A 24635-nucleotide genomic window follows, 5' to 3' on the forward strand; every position below is an offset into this window, starting at 1 on the left:
TGCTGCCATGCATGACAGGGAACAGCACCTTCATTGCAACAGTGCTTTTCATATATTACCCTGCCTACTTAGAAACCCCTTTGTCTTCTGGACATTCTATCCAGCAAAGACTGTTCTCTAGAAAGGCATTTTAATCACACAACACCTACTTTCTCTTCTCTGAAAAGCTGGACAGAGCCTTCAATGACTTTTATTCTTTCTGACATATAGTCTAGTCTTACTGGTGGCTATTGATATTGTCCTGTTATTGATAAATGTCTTTAAATATGGAAGTTCTTAAAAATGACTGTGTGAAGGAAAACCTGTCAGAATGTATTCTATTAATTCATGACACTTTTAGGAATATAATGGAGCTTACCATGTACAGTAATAGAAAGGTAAAATTAGTAGGCATAATTCCTTATTACAACTATATTGACTGCTTTATTTATCATTCTGCATGGTTCCGTGTGAAGACGCACAGAAAATTGCGCACAGAAAAGTGCGTCCTAATGAAGACTCACAGAAAATTTTAAGCTCACTGTCTTGGAGTTTCTCTGTTATGTAGCATTGTCTGATATACTTCTTTTAGAAATAAAGAAAGATGCTTTCCAAAAGAAATTTCATCATTAAGGGATTAAAATAGTGATGGAAATACATTGCAGATTACTAGATGATTGTGAATCTAGTCATACTTATTCATGCTTGTAGAAGATTACTATTATATCAAAGATGATTTGTGCTAGAAAGTGCTTGAAATCAGAATGAAATGAAGAAGTTTCAGCTTGAAAGGGGAGAGGAGCAGAAAACCTGAATAAACAGAGAGAAATTAACTAGAGTTTAATATCATAAAAAGAGGTAAAATTGTGGAAAAATGCATGTCAGCATTTTTGGTGATGGACACATACTCAAAGAGTGAGGTGTGCATTTTACTGATAAACAAGAATGATCAAACATTTTCGTGATCATAGTTGTTCTGAGGAACCACTGAGGGGAAATTGCATGCATATTTCCCCTTCACTGGGCTGCAAGTACTGAAAATGAGAGGTGGTAACCTCAAGCATGAAAAAGTAGCATTAGTAAAATAATACTGCACATTATTTCTAACTGTCTTCATGTTGGAATTTTAAAACTGTTTGAAAAACTATCTCTTTCCTTCCTACTATCTCCTCTCTTGCCTGTTCTCCCCTGGCTTTTCTGTTTATATTTCAAGGCTGCTTAATCCTCTTTCTTCTCTTTCCCTGACATTATTTCCTTTCTCTACGTACTATCCAGACAAAGGCTGTCTTCCTCTTAGCATCTTCTGACCTTATTTTAATTTTTTGAACTACGAGGATTCACTTAAGTCTCTAACTCTCTTATGTGCAAGCATTTTCTGAAAGCACTTCCAAAATTTCTAATATCTAAGAGAGACATGGTTCTTACCTTTCTAGTGGTTAATCTGAACCTCTTGTGTAGGTGACTGAGAATAATGAATTGAATCTCTATTGCAGAAGCAGTCAACACTGGAAGTCTTCAAGAAGTGCTTTCTAGGGGTCATCACAGATGGGTATAACTGCAACAAGATATCAGTTTTTCAAAATAGAATGCAGTTCCTATTATCTATGCCAGATTATACCTCAGGTTTTCATTTCTTTCAAATATAAATGATTTATTTTGCAAGATGCCTAGACCACTTTTATTTCTTCTCAATGAATTGCTCATGCAGTTGCACTGAAATTGTGAAGCAGAACTTTTGGTATGTTAAACTCTATTTCTATCAGGTTAGGAGTGATGGAAGACTTGTTAAGACTTGTTAAAATCTAGAATTATTCAAATGCTTTTTACATAGTTCATATAAACTGCATATGTATTTCATTTTAAACTGAAATAAAGCATTATCTTGAAAATGGTTGCATATATAATTCAGTGAAAATGCTGCTTACATGTCTGAATTTGTAAAATAGAGAAATGGATAGGTCCTTTTTAAGCAGTCAGTTTAAACATATAAGATTCAGGAAAGAAGAAAAAGGCCAAAATATCTGAATGAAATGACTTTAAGTATAGCATTACGTATTTTAGTTAGTCTTTAAGACTTGCTGACACTTGACTTGATTTCCCCAAGCCTGGACATTCCTGTCCTAACTGAAGGATGGTGGTCAAGTCATATCAAAGTCATTCAGATATTGTGTTTCACTGATTAAGATTCAGTTCAATATGCTTATTAGAGGGAATAGATATGTGTATTTGGTGGAAATATATTTTATATTTATTAGATGGGCAACTATGATCAGATCCTCTGTAATAATAGTCTATTTTGGTCTGAGCAAATATAATTAAATATTTAATTTTTACAAACATTACTTAGAAATAGAGTCAGTATCTACTAGTAAAGGTAGATACTTGAAATGTTTTTTCCTATGAATCTACTGGGGAAAATAAATAATGTCTGGTGACCAAAAGAATAATTATGTTGCAAAAAAGTTTTGCCAATAAGAAAAAATGTGAAGTCATGCAGAACATGAAAGAATGTCCTATATTTTTGTACATTACTTGCATTCTCCTGCTTGGAAAAAGCAGATTTTTATTAAAATTCACTAAGAATGTATCATATAATTCTTCAAGTAGCTGAAATTACGACAAATTTATGAAATTATGACAAAAATGAATTCCAAATATTCTAGCTTGTATTTTGAACACAAAAATTTCCCTAAAAGCAAAAGAAAAGTAAGCCCAACAAAAATTTGAGCAACAAAATCTGAGCTAGAGGAAAACTATATTAAGCTTACCATTCAAGAAGTTTGCAGGTGATTTCTCTCTGAAGCACCACATATATAAAGAACACAAAGATATGACTATTTTAATCCTCTGATGCTTATATCAGTAAGTTCTTGTGACGTGTCAAGCCATCAGTTGTGTCATCTGTTGGTTTGCTCTGTGTAGACAGATGCTTATTTAGAAGAGGTAGGTATGCATTGCTTAGTGTGGGAGGAGCATCCATACTCATCAAGTGATTCTTGAAGCTTTCTTTTTTTAATACATCTAATCCAACCCCATCCATTTTCATTTCTGGCTTCAAATGTACCTTCTGTACCAGAAGTTTTTTCTAATGCAATATCTTAGAGTAGTTTCAGTTTTGTTTGGTAGTCACTGGAGGGTACTTGTTTACCTATTTGCAGTGAACTAATTGCTTTTAATGGAAAATCTAAACATCACCAAAGAGGAATACCATCTAATTATGAAGATTCACTTTACTAATAAATGTTTCAAAAATTAGAATTGCCATATAAAAGGTAGTGGTCTGTGATCAATACCTAATGCAATATGGGGCAGCATAAGAGTTGCATGTGCTTTCTTTTTGAAAAATAAGTCGTACTTTGTTATTTGCACTTGATTTTCAAAGTGCCGCAAAATTTCTCTGTTCATTTGAAGTAATTCTCAAATGGGTCTTTGATCCATCCACATTAAACTGAAAGTCAGACAACAAAGTTCCTTGATGCTGGAAGAGTTACTGCGGCCAGCATTTTGATATAGAGCAATGTTTCCTTGTGCTAGCACAAATTGTCTGACCACATATAGTAGAATACATAATAGTGGGGAAAATAGCTGATATACTCCAAGCAGTATCACAAATTTAAGTTCTATGTGATTTCATCTTCTTGCTTCCGAATTTATAAGCCTTACTGATTTTCAAACAAGGGATTCAGTTTGTGGTTCAGGGTTCACATTTTCAAACTTTTTGATCATTTTGATCACACAGAAGCTGGACAAAAATAAAATTTTTAAAATAAAATATTTTTTTCTGAAAATCGTAAATAAAAATATTTTTATAAAGAAACATAGATAAGGTTTCCTAAATTCACATTTGACAAGGATGGAGCTTTGATTGTGCAGCTTATTGTTCCCCTGAAACAGACCAAGTATTGCAATTCAGTCATGCTAGCTCAGTTCATGACCACGATAGCTTAGTGGCTCAAGAAGAGACGTGAAAAATGGTTTTCTAACTTCTCAACAATCAAGCAACTTAGAAATTTCTCCCTACAGTAGTTGACCAGAATCACTACCCAATTCTGTTTGTCTTTCCCTTTGGATATGGGGTCTCTGTCTCAGTAAAAAGAAACGAGGAGCACACATAAAATTAGTTTTTGTCAAAGCTTTACAGCACAACATGCTTATCTTTTAAAAATATGGAACTTGAGAAAGAGTGGTCTTGATAGACTTTGTGGACTTAGCAGTGCACTTTGAGTTTTTTTGCAGTGCTGCTATACAATCCTTGAAGTTTGAAATGAGTTTTGTTCACAGGTAACTAGATGATACGGCGCACTGGTTCATTAACAGAGATATGATTGAAATTTTGTGGATATTGAATAGTGGTCTTAGTTAGCAAAACTAATTCCCGCAAAATCAAAACTTCAAATCACTATGACATTTTCTGTGAGGAAACTTTAAAATGAATGGTGTTTTAAGAGGGATTTCTGCAGTCACTAAATTCACTCCTCTGATAAACGAAGTGGTCACACTATGTCATTCCTCAGGTGAACAAATCCTACATTAAAGTCAATTATGTTTGTTGCTCTTATTGCACCAGCTGAAAGGATTTTCCAATACCTTACTGATTTCATAGTTAATAATGTTTCTGTTATTTCCAATCTAAATTTATTCATGGTCTAGGGATGAGTATTTCCTCCTGGTTAACATTGCCTTCTGTTTTAAGTTATTCTTTCCTCACCATAGTATCTCTCCTTCTGCTTTACTTTGAAGAGACCAATTGCAGACCTCTGATTTTGTCAGACTCAGCAAATCAAACTATCCTTTCATCTTCCCAAAAATCCTAACAGCCTCTTGGGACTGGGACCCATTCCTGTTTGTTTTTACTGTTTCCAAATATCAAATTGTAGGTTTTTTTCTTTTCTGAATAATTAAACAGGCAGCTATGCAAGAAACAGCAATTTCAGAAATTCCAGGTGTACATTAGGACTTAATTTCAGAACACTTAATGGACTAATGAATTCATCATAACCCTTTCTGTGGCCATGAGAGTGAAGTAATGTTTTAGACTACTCAGCCATATACTAACAGTGTTCTGAAGAGATCTCCCTCTCTCTTTTCCTGATGGATAGATTGCATTTTTTTTCTTGTATTCCTCTGGGGGTAGGGATTTACAAATAAAGCATGAGGGCCATGAACCACTGGGACCAAAGATATTTAGATCCCTAACTCCTAGACACACCACTTAGGGAAAAAGCAAGGGAGAGACAGTATGATGTTGTGAAAGAATACCCCTAGGACACAACTGTGTCAGCCAGAGGAGTGCCTGGACTGCCTACAGTGCGGAAACAAACTTTGCAGCATCTTTTATAGACCTTGTCACGTAAGTATTGAAAGCATTCTTTAACATTTAGAAGTCATTAAGTACCAAATTAAAAATAGGCCCCGATCAAATGAATGGCAATTAGATGCTTACATACCACAAGGATCTAAATCTGAAACATTTATCCATTTTAAGAACTCATTTTTTAAGACTGACACTAAAGGATCAGGAAGACTACCTGTAAGAAGTTCATAGTTCCATTGCAGTAGGAATGCAAGTTGGAGGGAGCTTGAACAGGAATTAGCAACATTATTACAGAATCAAAAGTGGCAAAGAGAATGAAAGAGGGTTGTTTGGGGTTTTTTAAAAAAAAAGACAAATGCAAAGATATTTTAGTGGAAATATCTTCCATAGAATGGAGTGTGAAGGACTACAAGTAGTGAAGTCAAAGATCCTATATATCACATCTAATGAGTCCAGAGCCGACATTAATTTAAGAAAAAAAAGTAAAAAAGTGATAAAAGAGATAAATGGAGAGGTAGGAGAAGGGGCTTTTAGAGTGTCTTCATGTGGTGGTACTGTGAGGAAGGGACAGTGGAGAGTAGTTGAGGAACTAGTAAAATACTAGTTAAATGTTTTCTTTCTTGAAGGCAAGCTGTACTTTGATGAGATTCATTATAAATTGAAGATGAGAAATGTACATAGTTCATGCATAATGTCAAAACGCACTGGGTACTCAGCACTGTAAAAAGTGGAACCATTTGACATGTTCATAATTAGAAGATTTTAATCAGAAATATTGTTCCAAATATATCCAGTTTAATATACCCTGGATAATTTTTATACCTTTCTTCAGTATTTTCTCTGCCTAATGACTCCATTTCTGTTCTCTGGTATAGAGATACTCAACTCAATTTCAAAGAAAGAAGCAAGATTAAGGTTCCTAAAGTAATGTAGAACACATACTTAAAGATAAAACCGGTATTACATTCAAGCATAATATTTGCACCGTGCTGTCTTCTCAATGAATGTGTGGATTTCATGAAAAGATAGATTTTTTTTCATAAATCATTTAATTATAATTTAAATTAATTAAAATATAAAAATTTATGTCACATTGCATAAAATGCATTACATCTTTGATTCTTGGATAGAGGTTTATTTTTATTTAGTGGAAATTCTGATAACTACGAATACAACCGACTTCAGTGGGATGACATTGTGCAGCTTTATCAAGTACATTTAAGGCATTGATAGGCAATTTAAAGAATTTTAACACTTTCCCAGAACTACTTCAATACAAATCCTTATGAATCACCTCATCTATTCATGCTAAACTAGAAGATGCCTTTCATACAAGATGAAAATCTTTGATTTCTTCTCCACTGCGGTTTCTGGCATATATAGGAAGAATGTCAAAATTGTTCCAGTAATACAGCAGCTCTACCAGTCTTTGAGTTACTGGTTCAGCACCAAGAACATTAGTGCACTTTGCATCTGCCCTGGGAAAGAAAGATGGCAACAAGCCACTCCTTTCCTAGCATAGCATGGGTGCATAAAAGCTACGTCTGCTGTATTTTTGCAGTTTTGCAAAACCAGAAAGGCATAATGGGATACCTTCAATGGAAAAATGTGTCCCTGTGATGTCAAAACTAAAGAGATTAGAGCAACTAGGTAAGACTCATTCCTCAGTTCTGTAATTTTCTTAGCATTTGACAAATTGTTGAATTTTTCAAATATGTAGTATTTAATGCTAAATAAGTATAACCTATTCTGAAGTATTTTTCACCCTAAGTCTAACCAGCTCATAGGCTTTCCCTGAGCACATTACACTGAGTCTCAGACGGATTCTTTATACTCAGGAATCTGTCTCAGACAGATTCTCTGTACTCAGGATATATTTCATCTGGTTTTCTTTATAAATGTGTTCCATTTGATGTAAGAGCATACAGAAACTTTGGTATCAAACTATATGTACACATTAATCTGGATGAAATATGATGTGAAAATAGAACTTCAGAAAAGCCTTGGTTATATATTATCTTAAGTAAAAGAAGGAAATGCTGTTTCCAATATCATAAACCATTATATTTGTTGTTACCATAAGCTGTAGATTTTATTGTAATGCTTATAATGGGAAAAGCATATGTTAATGTTAAGAAATTATTTAATAAATATTTATTAAAACTCTGCAGATTTTTCCAACAATCACTGTTTGGTTGCTGGAAAAACTAATAGGTTCTGTTATAGTGCATCCTGGTAGTCATTGTCACTGAAATGGGTTTTTAGATAAAATAGTTTACTGAAATAACTATGAATAATCTTGATTTTATCAGAAATTCCATGGTATGACATGTGAATTGCACAAAACTAGTAAGGAATTAAGTTTCTGTCCTTCACAACTTCATAGAGAACTTGGGTTTACAGGTATAATTCTAGTATTTCTACAATGAGAGGGAAAATAGCCCAAACCTTATGTAGGGTCGAAAGGGAGGAAGGAAAGTAAGGGAAGAAGGGCTACGAGGCCAAGGGAGAGAGAGATAGGAGGAAAGCAGGAAGGAGAGGGATGCAGACAGGACTGAAGGAAAGGAGAATTCTTGGCCACTGCTGCTTCTATACTGTGTATTCCTCTTTGGCAACTGATTTGTGTGTACATATAATTTTGCATAAATAGTGCAACTGGACTGAACTTTTGTGATATTTTTGCACCCATGACAGTAGTCAATTTGCTTTGTTTCCTACTAGGACATTTCAAAGATCCCCACAACAATAAATACTTGATTACAATATGTTTTGTAACACTCAGATCCTATGAAATTATAGAATCATAGTATCACCAGATTGGAAAAGATCTCTTGGATCATCAAGTCCAACCATTCCTATCAACCACTAAACCATGTCCCTGAGCTCCTCGTCTACCTGTCTTATAAATAACTCCAGGGATGGTGACACAACCACCTTCCTGGGCAGCTTGTTCCAGTGCCCAATGACCCTTTCTGTGAAAAAGTTCTTCCTGATTTCTAGTCTGAACCTCCCTTGGTGGAGCTTGAGGCAATTCCCCCTTGTCCTGTCCCCTGACACTTGGGAGAAGAGGCCAGCTGCCTCCTCTCCACAACCTCCTTTCAGGTAGTTGTAGAGAGCAATAAGGTCTCCCCTCGGCCTCTTCTCAAGGCTAAACAACCCCAGTTCCCTCAGCCGCTCCTCATAATACTTGTTCTCCAGCCCCTTCACCAGATTCGTTGCTCTTCTCTGGACTCGCTCCAGAGCCTCAACATCGTTCTTGTGGTGAGGGGCCCAGAACTGAACACAATATTTGAGGTGCGGTCTCACCAATGACTTACCCTTTTACACTTGTCAGCTTTGTCCACTGCATTAAACTTCCAAATGTGTGTTTGGAATGGCCCTTGTGTTTGCATTTCTTAAACAGAGCAACAAACAGGGTGACAGCCACATGCCAGTCAGGTAACACAGGAAGGCACAGGACAGCAGTATGCTTACGTCTGGTAACAAATAACACCACATCTGTTAATATGACTCATTCTACTTATTTAGAGTCATAAGCCATTTGAGAAATAACTTTCTGTAAAAGTATTGCTAAAACTACTCCAAGATGATTGGTCACTCCAACCAAAAATATCTTGCCATGAAAAATGAAAATACAACTGAGAGCTGCTGAAAAGTTAGGATGTGTTGGATTTGTGAGATGTTTGTGTCTAAAAGAATCTCAGATATACAAAGACAGAAAGTCTGAAAATCCTGTGAGACTTTCAACTGGCTCATAGTAACTGAGACATCAGATGATGAAAAACTGGGCTGTATGACATCTCAGAGCTAGGCCATGCCTTGCCTGTGTCAGAAGCAGACTAAAAGACTGGAAATACTGCCTGCAGCTGCCACCTCTGTATACTCTAGTGTAGGCTGGATAAGAATCTCTGTGGTTTAAATATTTACACTGAGTCCCTTTTTTGTGTTTACAATGTTAGTAGAAACTTTATTACATGGATTGTGCTAGGACGGTAAATATTAGCTTGGATATTAATAGCGTTCTTGCAACCATGGTAAATTGACTTTGTTTACTTCCCTATTCAGTCTAAATTAAAAAAATATATTGTTGGAAACAACACAGCAAGAAGCAGATTCACAGCTGATGAAGCTTTCAGTATATACACGTGGCTTGTTTTGTGCAAGTCTTTAATGACAGAAGAGAAAATCTGACATGCAATTGCACAGAGGCATCAGTCTGTCTGCTTATGCCACTTACATTGAACTGATCTAAACCAATTATCAACTTTGGGGTAATAAAGCTGATGAACCTGAGTTCAATGGAATGTTTCCTAAGTTAGTGAAAGCAGCATAGTCATTATAAATGATACTTATGGGTCTGACAGGCTGAAGGGAAAAGGGCAAATAAAGCGAGGTAATTAGAAAGTAATAGGAAGAGTAATAGAAGAAAATAGCCTTAATTATGCAGTCCAATTTCAAGAGTATAACCTTGGTTGTTGTGAAATAGCCACTTAGAAAAACCAATATAATGTGACTGTCTCCTCATAGAATTCCTTAAGAACAGCTCCAACCAGCCCACTCATCTATTGCAGTATCATTTACCCTAGAAAATGGCTTAGCCTTTCCATTTTAAACCCATTTTAAACCCCTTGATTTTGTGCAATGTGATGTCAACACATGCATTCTGCAGCTGTTACCTGTTCAGAAGAGAAGACCTGTTAGAATTGGTGGCTGAAATTCTCACTGGACAATGAAAGCTACGCTCACTACAGTCGCCTAACAAAAAATGTATTAGGGTGTGTGTCCTGACCAGAGATTACAATGTATCAAGATTTAGCATCCAGAGTAAAATACTTACACATTTAAAAAGATATATTTAGCTACATAGTTTTGCTTTTAAACATAGGGGCAAGATGGAAGTTTTACTATTGTAATACAAAAGCAGCAGATAACTGTAGCTGAAACATGGGTATAATTTGATACCCCTACAGCTGACCAAAACCTGAGGCTACAAAAAGGATTGGGTTGAAAGGTTTCACTGTCAAGTGTGTTGCTGCATGTTAGGGAAGATAGCAAAAGACTATGTCAGAAAGAAAATCACGACAAAATGATATAATCATGTGTTGCGTTGTGAATTGGTTGGGTCAAGCTGCTGAGGATTAGATGTTTGCACACAGAGGGACCCAAGAATGGACAATACAAGTACAACATGCATTTCAGTGTAGGCAATATTCAGTTGCAATGCAACCACATTCAACAAGCAATAGATCTTTGTTCAAAGATAGCACCTGGATGTTATAGCCAGGGCTCCCCGGTCACGTGCACACTGCAGATCTCACATCATGTACTTTATATTCCAACTCATGCTAAGTTAGCAGGAGCAAAGGGAGAATACAGCTAGCCTGAGTCTTTGTGGGTAGTGCCAAATCCATTTTAGGGTTAGTGATTTACTCTCCACTGCATACCAGTATTCTCAGTTTCTAGTTTACAGATAGAAATATATACACTTATTTATATATGTTTTTTCATATAAATATATTTTTAAATGACTAATTGAAGATCTCAGCATTAACATGCAAAGCTACACCTAGTTCACTCAGAGTATGTGCCATAGCAATGGTAATAGGCAAGATTTTACCAGCTTATTGTACCTAAAATGGTTTGCATTTTTGTCAAGCTAAAACTGTAATAGATTTTTTCCACAGTCCATTGCATTCCCATAGCTGGTTTAGGTTCATATAATTATATGTATGAAACTGAATGTCCTATACAAGTTTACAGCTTTTCCATGGGTTCACAACATTAGTATGTCCTGGACAGCATATTAGAATCACAAAATCATAGAATAGTTTGGGTTGGAAGGGATGTTAAAGAGCATCTAGTTCCAAACCCCCTGGTTTGGAGGTGCTCCAGGTCTCTGATAATCCTTGTAGCCCTCCTCTAGACCTGTTCCGACACTTCATATCCTTCTTACGTTGACGATTCCAGAACTGAACACAATATTCCAGGTAAGGTCTCACAAGAGAGGAATAGAGGGGCAGAATCACCTCCCTTGGCCTGCTGGCCACACTTCTTTTGATGCAGCCCAGGATACAATTGGCCTTCTGGGCTGCGAGCACATATTGCCAGCTCATGTCAAGCTTCTCATCAATCAGCACCCCCAAGTCTTTCTCTGCAGGGCTGCTCTGAATCACATCATCCCCTATTTGTTTTGAAACTGTGAATTGCCCCAACCCAGGTGTAGGACCTTGCACTTGGCCTTGTTCAATCTCATAACATTCATACAGGCCCACTTCTTTAGCTTGTCCAGGTGCCTCTAGATGACATCCCATCCTTCTGATGTGGCAACTGCACCACTCAGCTTGGTGTCATCTGCAGACTTGCTAAGGGTGCACTCAATCTCACTGTCTATATCATTGATGAAGATGTTAAACAGCACTAGTCCCAGTATGGACCCCTGAAGGACACCATTTGTGACGGATCTCCATCTTGACATCAAGCCATTAAAAACTGAACTCTTCTAAACATCAACATTTAAACAGGCAGCTTAAGATAATAAAACTGATACAACTGATCTGTTGATTTGACACATGCCTCTCATTGATAGAATCTGAGTCCACTCATCTGCTCTTCCAGAGACTCCCTAAGGTGATGAACACAAGTTATTCAGAGCCTCCAAGCTACAAAGACTTTCAAGATTGTAATTGCTTCCTCTGGCTACAGTATGACATTGGCATATCACAGGATACCAGGACACGTAAACCTGAAATATTTACCCCAGAAAAGTTTTAAATATCTCTCACCTTTGATAAATGCCCCCAGCTTGGTGGTCTTTCTGGATGCTTCTTCAGTGTGTATGTCACGACTCCTGGCTACCCAATGATTTTGATTGGTAAGTCTTAGGATCAGGCATATTGTCTCCCTCAGGTACGTAAGTCCATCCAAAAGACAGAGAGCTAGTTTTGCCAAGAAGAACTGGCTTCAGAAGATTCTGCAAACGCTTTTTTTTCCATTCCCACACTTTAAATTTTGTTGTGCTGGCCTGAAAATCAACAACCATTGCCTGCATCTTTTAGGGATCTGTTAAAATCCATGTCATCTCCCGAGAGACTTATTCAGTTGCTGTATGTTGCCATCTCCTAACTTAAGCACACAACAGCAATCTATGCCTGTCATAGCTTTAGAGATATATCATCAGATAATATAATACAAATCATGGTTCTTTGGAGAACTAATAGCACTCTGGCCATTTGAAGAGCATGCAATGGAGCCCAGAAGGGTGGCTGCTGCCACTGTGGTGTTGGTTGATGCCACTTCAGGCAGTGATGCCCAGAAAAAGGGTTAGGAAACCTTGGTGTAAATGAGTTGTAGGCCAGAAAGGACACTTAGAGACATCACACATTTTTGTTTGCATAAAAATAGAATCACAACAGCTCTATATTTATGCCATTCTGCCTGTGAGAGTAGGGATCAGAATTACCTAATCATGCAAATGAAAGGTGTAATATAGATATGAAAAGGAGATCCTCAGGTGATGAAAACAGTCGTGGATTGGAGGAAATAAGAATAGAGTGCTTGCCTGTGGTATTGCAATAAAATATTGGGTTTTTATTGTTCTCCAGAGCCCATTGTGCCCTTGTACATACTAGTAGAATTGTAGAACAATTTGGATTGGAAGGGACCTTTAAAGATTATATAGTCCGACACCCCTGCCGTGGGCAGGGACATCTTTCACTAGACCAGGTTGCCCTGTCCAACCCAAACTTGGACATTTCCAGTGATGGGTTATCCACAACTTCCCTGGGCAACCCATTCCAGTGCCTTACCACTGTCATCATAAAAAATTTCCTCCTTATATTAAATATAAATCTCCCCTCTTTCAGTTTAGAACCTTTGACCCTTGTTCCGTCACTACATATCTTGGTAAAAAGTCTCTCTTGGTTTCTTATACATTCCCTTATAAGACCATATCAAAGGTCAGAAATCTGGTGGATGACATCTGTAGCTCTTCCCTTCAGCCACTCCACTGTTGAAGGCCACTAGTTTAGTTAGGCATGATTTGTCTTTGGTGAAGCCTCACTGGCTGCCTCTGATCAACTCCGTATCTTCCACATGCTTTGACATGTCTTCTAGGAGGTTCTGTTACATGATCTTACCAGACACAGGGGTAGTACTTATTAGTAGGTAGTTCCCAGAGTTCTAGTTTTTCCGCTTAAAAATGGGTACATTGCCTTCATTTTTCCAGTAACTGGGGATTTCACTTGACTGCCATGACTTAAAATATGATTGAGAGTGGTTTGATGAATACATCAACTGATTCCCTCAGACTCTGGGATGCATCTTGTCAGAACCCATGGACTTAAGTATGTTCCGGTTCATCAGGTAGTCTTAAATCTGACCATCTTCTATGACGGGAGGGACTTCATTGCCCCCCTCTCTGCCTTGAGGTTCAGAGTCCTCAAAGATGTAGCAAGAGGAAGTGATTACCATTGAAAACTGAGGCAAAATATTGTTGAGTTCCTCAGCCTTCTCCATGTTGGTTGGTGCCAGTTCTCCTGCCTTATTTATAATTTTATTTCATCTCCCTTTTCTGGCCAGTGCACCTATAGAAGCCCTTATTATTCTTCACATCCCTTGCCCAATTCAGCTTATAACTCAAAATGACAAAATGTTTGAAGCCCAAATCCATGAAGATGCTCTGCACATAACATCATATGGGCTTCAAGGAGATGTCACTAGACTTAGGAATGGACCTGAGTTGCTAATATTTGCTAGAGACAGGTCTTTGTCTCATGCATTATTCAGTCAACATAATAAAGAACAAACCACAGAACCTTAGCTATTAACTTTTTAAATCAATTTTATGTATTATCTGGAAAAACATTTGAACATTCAATATTAGTAGATTCAAAACGCATTCTTACTGCCTTTTCTCCAAGGTTTTTCATTCTGCACTTCAAAGTAGTTGAGAATTTAGTTTTATGTTGCAGTGTTTTTCCCATTAGGTATTCTAAGTAGTTTTTGCAATCTAAATGTTGTTTCTGAGGTATTTATGTGGGCGAATGTAGCATTCTTTAAACTTTCGGCAGTAACTTGAGAATAGCTCTGGCCATTAAATCTCATTTTATTGAAAATTTGAATACAGCCTAGGACACCAGTGCTTGTCATTTCTTGTGCATGTTCTACAATTATAAGGCAGAGAATGTCTTCTTCCAGTGCTGTCAAGCCTGGTATTACTGAGTTGAAATTCAGCACAGTCTTTGCATGGAAAAATACTAGACATTATTTGCAACAAGCGTGAACAGGTATTAGTGTAAGCTGGTGATATGTTTAGATACCAGTCATGAACAATTATCAATGATTATCAATGCAAAATATTTTAGCTATAGTGACTATGAGATCATGAATCTCTCCACTATCAGCAACTGTTCACTCCCCTGCCATCCCAAAACTGTCTTGTCTCTTATGATTTGGGTAGAAAATACTTACACGTGTTTCTCATGGAGTCATATCAGAAATATAAGTTTTTATGTATGTGCTGCTTTTGTATTCTGAAAAGGCAAGATTGGGATATTTTTTGTCTGTTTGGCTTTCTAATGTAAAGCAAAAAGAAGCAAATCTATGCAATAATGGCTTGCTGATCAACATTATGACCCAGCTTCAGCAAACTACAAGATTATCACAGTGTTAAGCAATTTGAAGAACTGGGGCAAAAAAAGAGCAACAGTAATTACTGAAAAATATATATTTGGCTAATGTATAAGCACATTTACAATGTTGTGAAAACAAAGTGGTGTGCCAATGGCGCAGGCTCTTTCCGTGCAGTTAGAATTTCCTGAATGGTTATTCTGTTACAATCATGCATGAATCCTTTTTGGCCAGAGCCTATATTGATGCTGATATGCTGTCCATTACCATTACAAGGCACGATGTATCCAGCTATTGGATAACCTTTTTGCCTTTGATAGTCTTCATACTGTCTAACACAGACCAGATTGTTTCCTGTATTTTGCTATCTGTGCAACATGATTAGCGCAAATGCTCTACCATTCACGTATCTAAGCTCATTGTGAATTCCTCAAGTATAAGGAGCTCAAAACCGTTGCACCCTGACCTTCACCTCCACTGTGAGAAAAGTAATATGTTATTGGACTCACAAGCACTTCAGCAGCATGCAGTTAACTTTTAGTCACAGGTTTTCTAACAAATGCCCTCCAAAGATATGTCCCAGTCCTGCACAACTGCTTGTTCTGGGATCATAAGAATTAGTTTATTCAAAAGTCAGTACTCACAGAGAAAATTTGCATTGGGAAGCCCAAAGACAGTACAATAAGGTAGAACACCTTGATCCTGCAGTTTTCATTCAGCAAGTAAAACACACCTACTACAAGATACTAGTTTCTTGAATCTCCCTCATGTCAGTGATGAAATCTGGGAAATAATCTATCAGAACGTAGAGAACACTCACACTTCAAAATGGAAAATAGCCTGTTTTGATCTTCCAAAATACCCCTACAGATTTTGTGATAATAAACAAAGTGTTTTCTGAATTTCTTATTTTTTCTTTCAAAAAAAATTAACAAATGTAGGAGATAAAATTGGAAAAAAAAGCTTTCTATTGTAAGATTAAAATTGAGGGTTAACTACTTGTTCACAAAAAATAGTTATTGCTGGTTTTCTCAGTTTGAAATAGGAAAAAAAAACTACTTAAATACTTATTGAACAGGTAAAATGTGCCTCAAGTAGCTGAATTAATCATTCTATTATAGATCAGATGCAGAAGAACTTGGGAAATGTCACTGTTCCCAAACCAGAGAGACCAGGAGTGATTGAATGAAAAGAGAAAATGACAAACGTTCTGAGCATGAATGGAAGCAGGACATAAGCCTATAAAAACCAGTCATGGGAAAACACCACTTGTTTCAGAGTCAGCCTCTAAATCAGAAGAATTAGTCACTGACCTACACATCTGGCTGCACATTTTCTCTCATATTTATGCTTTAAAATGTCTGTTTAAATACAGTGAGACTATAATATTTACATTAGTGCCAGGTGTGATGCACTAATGGGTTATGGTGGAATAAGAAATGCAGTAAATGTTCCTGCACTGCTTTTGCTATATGCTGTTTTGACATTGCTCATTTGCACAAGACTAACTTACTGTTCCATCTGTGTTTGAGTGCAAGTGAGGCAGAGCATACATTACCAGAGATAGGAACAGAGTGAAAAGATGTGACCCTTTCTATTTAGTTGTTAAGTCTCCTTCCACGTTTACATCTCCATAGGCTTACCCTCAGAAGACTATCTTTTTGCAAACCTATGTATGTTTTCCAGCACAGCAAAAGTCATATCCATACAAAGAGCACAGCTAGTGTTCTAGTTTCAAATATGAAGCATTACCATCCTCCTCTTGCCTCCATAGGCTCTACAAAACTGTTAGAACAGTTTTATTGACTGACAGTCTGAAATGTGCTGAGAAAGAAAATATATTTGAACCACACATTTAGTCTACAGATGTATCTAGATAAAAACAGGTATTACCTCCAACCCAAAGTGCTTCACCATCTCTAATGTTTTAGTTTTTATAGCATTCTGCTTTTTAAACATGCCTGAATTTCCAAAAGCCTAAGAAGCATGACTTCCTGTAACTTCATGTTGATGGACCACTCACAGTGTTATTTGATTACAGCAAGATTTACAATGTACCAAACGCACAATGGTAAGGAGATGCCAAAATTGAAGGCCAGTAGTTCTGCGTTGCCCACGTATTTTCTAGTAGAAAGACATCTCTGTTCCCTTAGGGACTGGGAAGAACAATTACTTCCCACCAACTTCCAATTTGTTTTGACCTCATTGACTATGCTATGACATCATTCTTTCTTTCCTTTTCTTTTCTTTCCTTTCCTTTTCTTTCCTTTCCTTTTCTTTTCTTTCCTTTCCTTTCCTTTCCTTTTCTTTTCTTTTCTTTCCTTTTCTTTTCTTTTCTTTTCTTTTCTTTTCTTTTCTTTTCTTTTCTTTTCTTTTCTTTTCTTTTCTTTTCTTTTCTTTTCTTTTCTTTTCTTTTCTTTTCTTTTCTTTTCTTTTCAAAGTGCCTTAAACTTTAAATTCTTTCAAAAATTTTAGACTTTCAAGGATTACCTCTAGTCACTTGGTTAATGTACCATGGAACCTCTGTAAATGTTAACTAGAAGTATCTTAGACTTTCTGAAGAGATCAACTTCTTGTTGATTCATACATGCCTTTTAATATTTCTAATATATACTGAATAACATGAGAGGAAAATTTTCCTACAGGGTAAAAGTCAAAAGAAGGCAATGGCTACACTTCTGATACCTTCCCACTGGAGTTTCAAAGCAGATTTTCCATATAATATATGTGGGGATTGGGCTCTGCTACTAGCATTTCTCCTGATGGAGAGGAGACAAACTGTTTTAAAAATTTTCTAATGGTTTAAGTAGTATTTGAAATTAGATTATTTCCAGAATATCCTGTAGCCTACAAGTTGAGTTCCTCCTAGATAAAGGATCCATTCGGGAAGAAGAATGGACATATTCTGGATAAAGGCACTAAAAATTGAGTTATGGAATAAAAGCACACAGACTCTGTAGGTGCCAACTTTTTGTGCAGGCCTGGCATTGTTAATTGTGCCCTAAAGGCATGTAACAGATTGAGTCTAGATAGGAAAAGCTAAGTGGATAAGGCCTAGCTTAAGGAGTCTTCTGCAGAATCTGGATTGACACAATTTAGACATGAAACTTCAGAGTGAAATTGAATACAGGTGAAACATATACATTACACTTCTGCCCCTTTAAAAAAGTCTTCAAAGTGCTTCAGCTGCACAGCAAGGGGAATTTGCATTCTTCTCTGGAAGGACTTCAACAAGAAAACCAGAGAATACTTGTATCCTAACTGCCCTCTGATTAAGCAGGTTGAAACACTCATGAAATGTGAAATATGGCTCTGGATATCTTCTGCACTAAAAGAGAACAAAATGCAGGCTTCTCAATTCCTGCATGAATGAGCTAATAAAGAAAAAAGCTGCTAAATCAAAATCAATATAATACACGCAGTACAAGAAAAAGTAGTAAAATGCATACAGTATAAGCTAGACAGATACTGCTTCAAATGAAATGGGCTGTGACAGCGACGTTTTGTAAGGAACCCAAGGTAGCCACCATTAAGAATAGTCCAAACTCACCTCCTGGACTGAGTCACCCAGAGCAGATAGGCGGACAGATGTCTGAACCAAATATTCTAAGGAAGTTTTTGTGAGACACAAAGCTGAACGCCTCACAGAATGACAACAAGACAGCTGTTTTGGGCATGTTTATAAGCAGAAGTCCTGCTAGGCACCAGCCTGTGAGACGGGCATTTTTAGGATCTTTCTCTGGGACTTGGGATGTATGTAAGTGCCTAAAGCCTTTGATTTATTGACCCTCTTCCATATTGTCAGTACACAGTTATTTTGTGGACACTGTAGTACATTTCTTTCTAACAATTTCCTCACCCACTCAAAACGGAACCATTTCCTGAAGTAGCTTGCAATTGTCATGAAAGTCAGGACTTTTGTATTGTGACTGAAACCATCAACATAAGCTATTAAATAAAACCTCAGTTCTCTAAGGCAATATTGGGATTAGTTGCTTTTAGTGTGCAAGTTTGAAATGTCTTTCTTAAAGATTTTATTGCCAGTGAACTTCTTACAAAGTAGAATACTTTCTGTACTATAGAACTTTACTTCAGTTTTAAATTGCTTTAAAATAAAATATATTGAAAATGTCTAGCTAGCTACTCAACAAATGAGAACATTATTGACCACTTAGAAATGTAATTCTTACAACAGGCAGTAACAACATCTTTATGGCAAAAAAATGACTTTAAGGGACAGTTATGAGCTGAATGGGCTTTTTCTCCTCCACTGTATAAGAAGTAAGAAGTGTCTGAAGTTCTACATACAGAAGAGAATAATTAGAAACTTAGTGGATATAATCTGTGCTTTGCTCAAAGGCAAAACAATTGTTCTGCAAATAATTAGTATCATAGCAAGGGCTGATTTTCAGCACTATAAATATAATTAATTTATGTTCTCTCTGGTCTCAATAAAAGATGACAGTACTATCCATTTATGACCTTAAAACTTTCTTTGATATGGAAAGATATGATAAGGAGATCCTGTATTAAATTTTCTATTTCAGTTCATTACTGAACAGTGTTTTATAGCAACTATAATAATAATGAAGAAGATATGACTTAAAAAGATCTGGGTTCAATTCAGAAGCCTGAAGAAGCACTGCCTTTTGGTATACTGGAATTTTTATGTGGTGCATTTCCTCTTAGCTCTCATAGTGTGATTCAGCAGTGTTAGCGTGGAGCATGCTGAGCAAAGTTATCACCCTAATGATTCTTTCACTCATACTAGCTTTGTATCTTCAAATATCCTACCAGTACACTCAGTGTGTTGTCTATGAGCCAATGTCATGTTTTCATCTGTCTTTTGACATAAATTGTGCACCTAGCTCCATTTCATTCATTTTTCTGAAAGAATTTTTGTGATATTTTCTTGATTTTCTTCTTTCTTCTCCCATTAATATTTTGTTATTTATACTAATATAACTTTTTCATAATGAGGAGAAAACACAAAATGCTAATAAAACCTTTAGAAGATTAAGTGTCCTTATTCAAATTCCTTTTCTGCCTATCTCTTTGGATCTGACTGCATACACACTGTCTAGATAATAACAGGGCATCACTTCAAAATAAACAGAAAATAGACACAGAGAGTAAACTCAGAAATAATTCAAAGTCAATGTCTGTATTTATCTGTTCAAAAAACTAAAGAAACTCAGAAATGCAGCTTTCTCCATTTGCTCCTTGAGCACCTTCAAAGTGCTCTGCAATATCTTCACAGGCCTTCACTATTTTGCCTTTGTGTTAAATTTGCTGCCAACTCAATTCCTTTTCCTAGTAGTTTGTAAACACATCTGTCCGGCAGAAAGAGGAAATGACTAGCAGTTTGTTTCATGTATTTCTAACGAATGTTCAGGATAATGTGACTTAGGTTCACTATTTATCTAGCTTGGACTTGGATGAAATTCTGTTTGGCTTTTCACTGAAGAGCTTTAAAGTTTTAAGGACAAAATAACCAAACACCTGACTGTCAGAGGAGGTATATGCTTTCCTATTGTTTTCCTATTACAAGAATAAGTAAATTATTGAAAAGATATCCTAACTAATTATTAAGTAATTCTAAGACACAGACCAGTTAACTACCACTATGAACCAGCACAATTTTACTTGTTTAGATAGTATTTTATATAAGGAAATTTGACTCTCTGCGCTTCACTCCTAGTCCTCAGGACAGATTTCTAAATGTATAACAAATATGTCTTCTTTCTTCAGGAAAACACAAGTGCTGTTCAAGGGGCATCATTATCCAACTATAGGATTTAGAATCAGGTTATATTTTCAACTGGGTTTCCAAAAGTACAGTTAGCTCAAACATAGCTCAGTTCTGGCATTGGAAATGTTAATTAACAGGATCTCTTGACATTTTTCAGTATTCTAATAGAACAGAAAGCCCTTTCATGCATCTGCCCTCTGCCCCTTAATCCAAAGAATGAGAATTTCAGAGTAAAGTTGATTGCATTGATATTTAATAAATTCAGAGAACTGTAAAAGTATAACACAGCATAACTTTCCAATGCTATTGTTTAAAAATTCTTACTGACTTATTAAAAATATTATACAGTCCAGTTCTACAAATTATGTGCATTTTGGATACAGATGACATGCCCTTGTGTCACACTCAAGTTCAAAACATGTTTATTTATGTATCTGTGACTCCTACACCAAGAAATGTGACAAATTTGCCAAAGAAAGAGAATGCTATATAGAAATACTGTATTTCTTTGGCTGTTTGATGTTCTTTTTCTATTACTCCAATTTCTTTGTTGTATTATATACTAGCTATATATATATATGTATATATAGCTATACTATACTAGCAGGAAAGAGAAATAATTATAAGGTTTTGATAAAGTTAGAATATTATTTTCAAGGACATAAACTCACCAGTATGCTCGTATTCTCTACATAAGATTAGAAATAAATTAGACTCCTCCAAATACCAATCTATACAGGTTGAATTACTTTCAAGAGCCCTGTTGAAAGCAGTGCATTGACTTAGAAATGAACTTTAGCCTGTTGTGAGTATGCAGAGAAAGTGAGATTTAGACATGCTAAATGGGCCTAGCAAGATAAAGACTAAATCATATAGATAAAGCCAGATTTTTCTTTGCTGAATTATTTTAAGTAAACTAAGAAGAAGCAACATACAATCCATTTAACTTCACAGAAAGCCTTTAATTAAGTCCACTAAAAAACACATTCACTGTATTCAAATGAATTTTGCCAGTCACTTTTCAGGACTCAGTGCACTGAACAGTGAAACGACTCCTCTGCATTGAAGACAAACTTTAATTAAGTAAAAATATGCATTGAGCTTATTCCTTCATGAGGTCTGGAGAAGTGGATTGAGACAGAGCAAGGCAGTCAGAGACAGGTCGATTTGCTGCACCTTCTTGGAGTAACATAAATCATAGCTGGGCACAAATGATCTGGACCCTAATTAAGAATGTCTCTTGATCACAGATGCCTTAAGCATCTCTGCTTTTTCCCCATTTCCCTTTAGCTTTCACAACTCTTCTGTCTTTCGCAATCTCAAGTACTCTCTTTACAAGATTTCCTTTCCAGCATCAGTACTCTGCACAATTTTATCCCAGGACTTTGGCAGAACTCACACTTCCTAACTACTTTAAGGCTTGCTTATAAGAGCAATGAAACATGACCTAGGACAAATTTATTTTTGTATGTAGAACAGCAATTTTACAATTTCGCTGTGAATGCACAATATTGCAACAAATCCAAAGGAGATAATGTTTTCCAAATATTTTCATCATGATCACAGTTTGATTCCTGGAACTGCCAGTTGCTCAAAACTGTCAGCCACAGTTTACATGAAATATCCTGTTTCAGTAAGTACTGGATAATTACCAAGAAACAATCTTCCCTCTCCCTTTAAACAAAAACACTCTAACTATATCTTGGGGCATATAGACTTCACTAAAAAGCCAAAACTGGTAAAAGATCAGGAAAGTTGTTTAATGCTGCCAGGCAGGTTCAGTAGATCACTGCAAATGTATAATTCTTGTAATGATTTATGTTATAATACGTTATTTATTCCGTTCCAAACATATTTAACCAGTTTAAAAAGTAGAAAATATTTCAAACAATGTATTAATTCAGCAATGTACTTGTACCTCTTTTCTCTTTAGCAGCGGAGTAGCACACTCTGACTTGAATAAGTATTGCGAGAGTTACTTTCCCTTCTGTCAAAGCAACAGGAGTTTTCTCAGTTGTCTCCATAGTTATCACCACATAGTTTGGCGTCAGGCATCTCCCATCTTCCTATTTGACCTGAGTGCTGCTACAGAGGAGTCCAGCAGATCTCAGTGAATGAGGAGAGTTGAGAGGGTGGATGCAGTCATCAGTGACAGCGCAGAGTGAGGGATAGGAGATAAGGAGGCTGGAGGGACACTGTGGGAGGGACACTGTGCCCCACACAGGGGTGACTGGATGCTGGATGCTTTTAGCTCTAGTCCTAGGAATATCCAGGGACTCAAAGCAAAAGAGGGAGCTGTGATGAGCAGAGATTGAAAATGCTGAATTTTTTTTTGCAGAAAGAAGTTGGTTTTAAAGCATTATTACATCATATTTTTTAAAATAAAATAGAGTTTAGCAGAGTCACTTTCTGGATTTCAAGAGTCCTGACTGGCTCGGGGTACCAAGGGCATCCGATGCACTGTGGGGAGCCCCTGATCCTGTGGAGTAGCCCTTGGGCAGCTTGTGCGGTAGCTTGTGGGACAGCTCCTGGGGCACGATGGCACACACCACCTCCAGAGTCCCCACAATCAATATTGTTTTCAGGGCGAGGCTGCCCAGAGCCAGCACTTAAGAAGCTTCCAAGAAAGCTGTCATAGAACAGTGCATTTTCTTGAAACATTTCCTTGTCAATGAATGATATTTTCTGATAAATCTCATTTCACTGGAAACTTTTTTCTAATTTTATTTCCAAAATGCCAGTATTTGCTTACAGGAAATCTGTACAGTTTGGACTTTCAGGTTATGGTAATACCCATTTCACATTATGGGCAAATGAATGAGCTATAGGGAAATAATGTCTTGTGCAATTTTGCAAATTTCTTTCATGTCTGGAAAAATGTCCATCTTCAGGATGCCTTGATGCGCATTCATCTTCCTAAGAAGCAAAAGCATCTAAGATTTCTGGTACTGCATTGAACTGAATTGACAGATTGCCAGGAGAAGGGTTTCTATCCAAGCAAACAGATCTGGCTTTAAGTGCTAGATATATGAGCACAGCTCAGACTCCAAGTAATTCTGAATGCTACCTACACACACAGTCAAAAAATTATGGGTCTCATTGTCAAAATCAGAGAAGAATCATGAATAACCTGTAACAGATATCAAGATTTATTTGCCTGCTGAAGGTCATTTTTTATTCTGATGGTGGAGAAATAATTTGTGGCCTCAGTTTACTCCGTGGATGGGGCAGCAATACCCTTCCTCTTCACTTGGCAAGCATTGGAGGTACCCTGGGTAATCCTCACTCTTCACAACTGTGCAGCTTCTCTTTTTCTGGTGAAGGCAGCTAGTCCTGCTGGGGTGCTTGGCAGAATAGCCATGTCTGGCTTGCATCTCCCTCTTCTTCCTAATTTGAGTGTCTGAAACCCACAGGCAGCAATAGCCAGGCAGAAAAAAGCAGTGTCGGGGAAGATCCTTAAAGTACACCAAGCAGCGACAAAGTTCGTTCTGGAAACACAAAAGAAAATCTATCATTCAAAATGAAAATATTGCAAAAACTTGCAAAATAGGCAGTATTCTATGGATATATGAACACAAAATCTTTGTTTACAGTTTTAAACAGAAAGAGAGCAGGTGTTTGCTCTTTTCCAAACCATCACCAGTCCCTGGATCAATGATTGTAATCACTTCCACACCTTTCATCCTGCAAGAATATGGACTTCTTAAATTTAAGTTGCTCTCTGTCCTCTCAAATTCTAGAAGTTATATATTTAGTATACTGCATATAAGAAACATACTGTATACTCAAGTACAGATACTGCAAGTGAAATTGAGCTAGCAAACTCGGGTTTCAGAAGGGCCTCAGAAAGTCTGTCTTTCACGGCTTACTGGCCATCTCAAGATGTCATGGTAATCAAGTCCCTTTGTTCAAGGATTTGTTCTCACAACCTTCCTTGGAAAGCCATATATTTTCTAGACTAAT

The 24635-nt window shown here is 36.8% G+C and overlaps 1 protein-coding gene across 1 annotated transcript in view; it reads right to left on the reverse strand.

Annotated features, from left to right (window-relative positions):
• Window positions 1–22634, reverse strand: part of TRPA1 (transient receptor potential cation channel subfamily A member 1) — a 66715-nt gene extending 44081 nt beyond the window's left edge. Inside the window, exons 1-2 of the mRNA XM_069854255.1 lie at window positions 22591–22634; window positions 1405–1534 (exon numbers count right to left, since the gene is read on the reverse strand). The gene's annotated coding sequence lies outside the window, so the exon portion shown is untranslated. The remainder of the gene's footprint in view (window positions 1–1404; window positions 1535–22590) is intronic.
• Window positions 22635–24635: the final 2001 nt, after the last annotated feature.

The sequence above is a fragment of the Phaenicophaeus curvirostris genome, chromosome 3, assembly GCF_032191515.1.
Source record: "Phaenicophaeus curvirostris isolate KB17595 chromosome 3, BPBGC_Pcur_1.0, whole genome shotgun sequence".
In the NCBI taxonomy this organism is placed as follows: domain Eukaryota; kingdom Metazoa; phylum Chordata; class Aves; order Cuculiformes; family Cuculidae; genus Phaenicophaeus; species Phaenicophaeus curvirostris.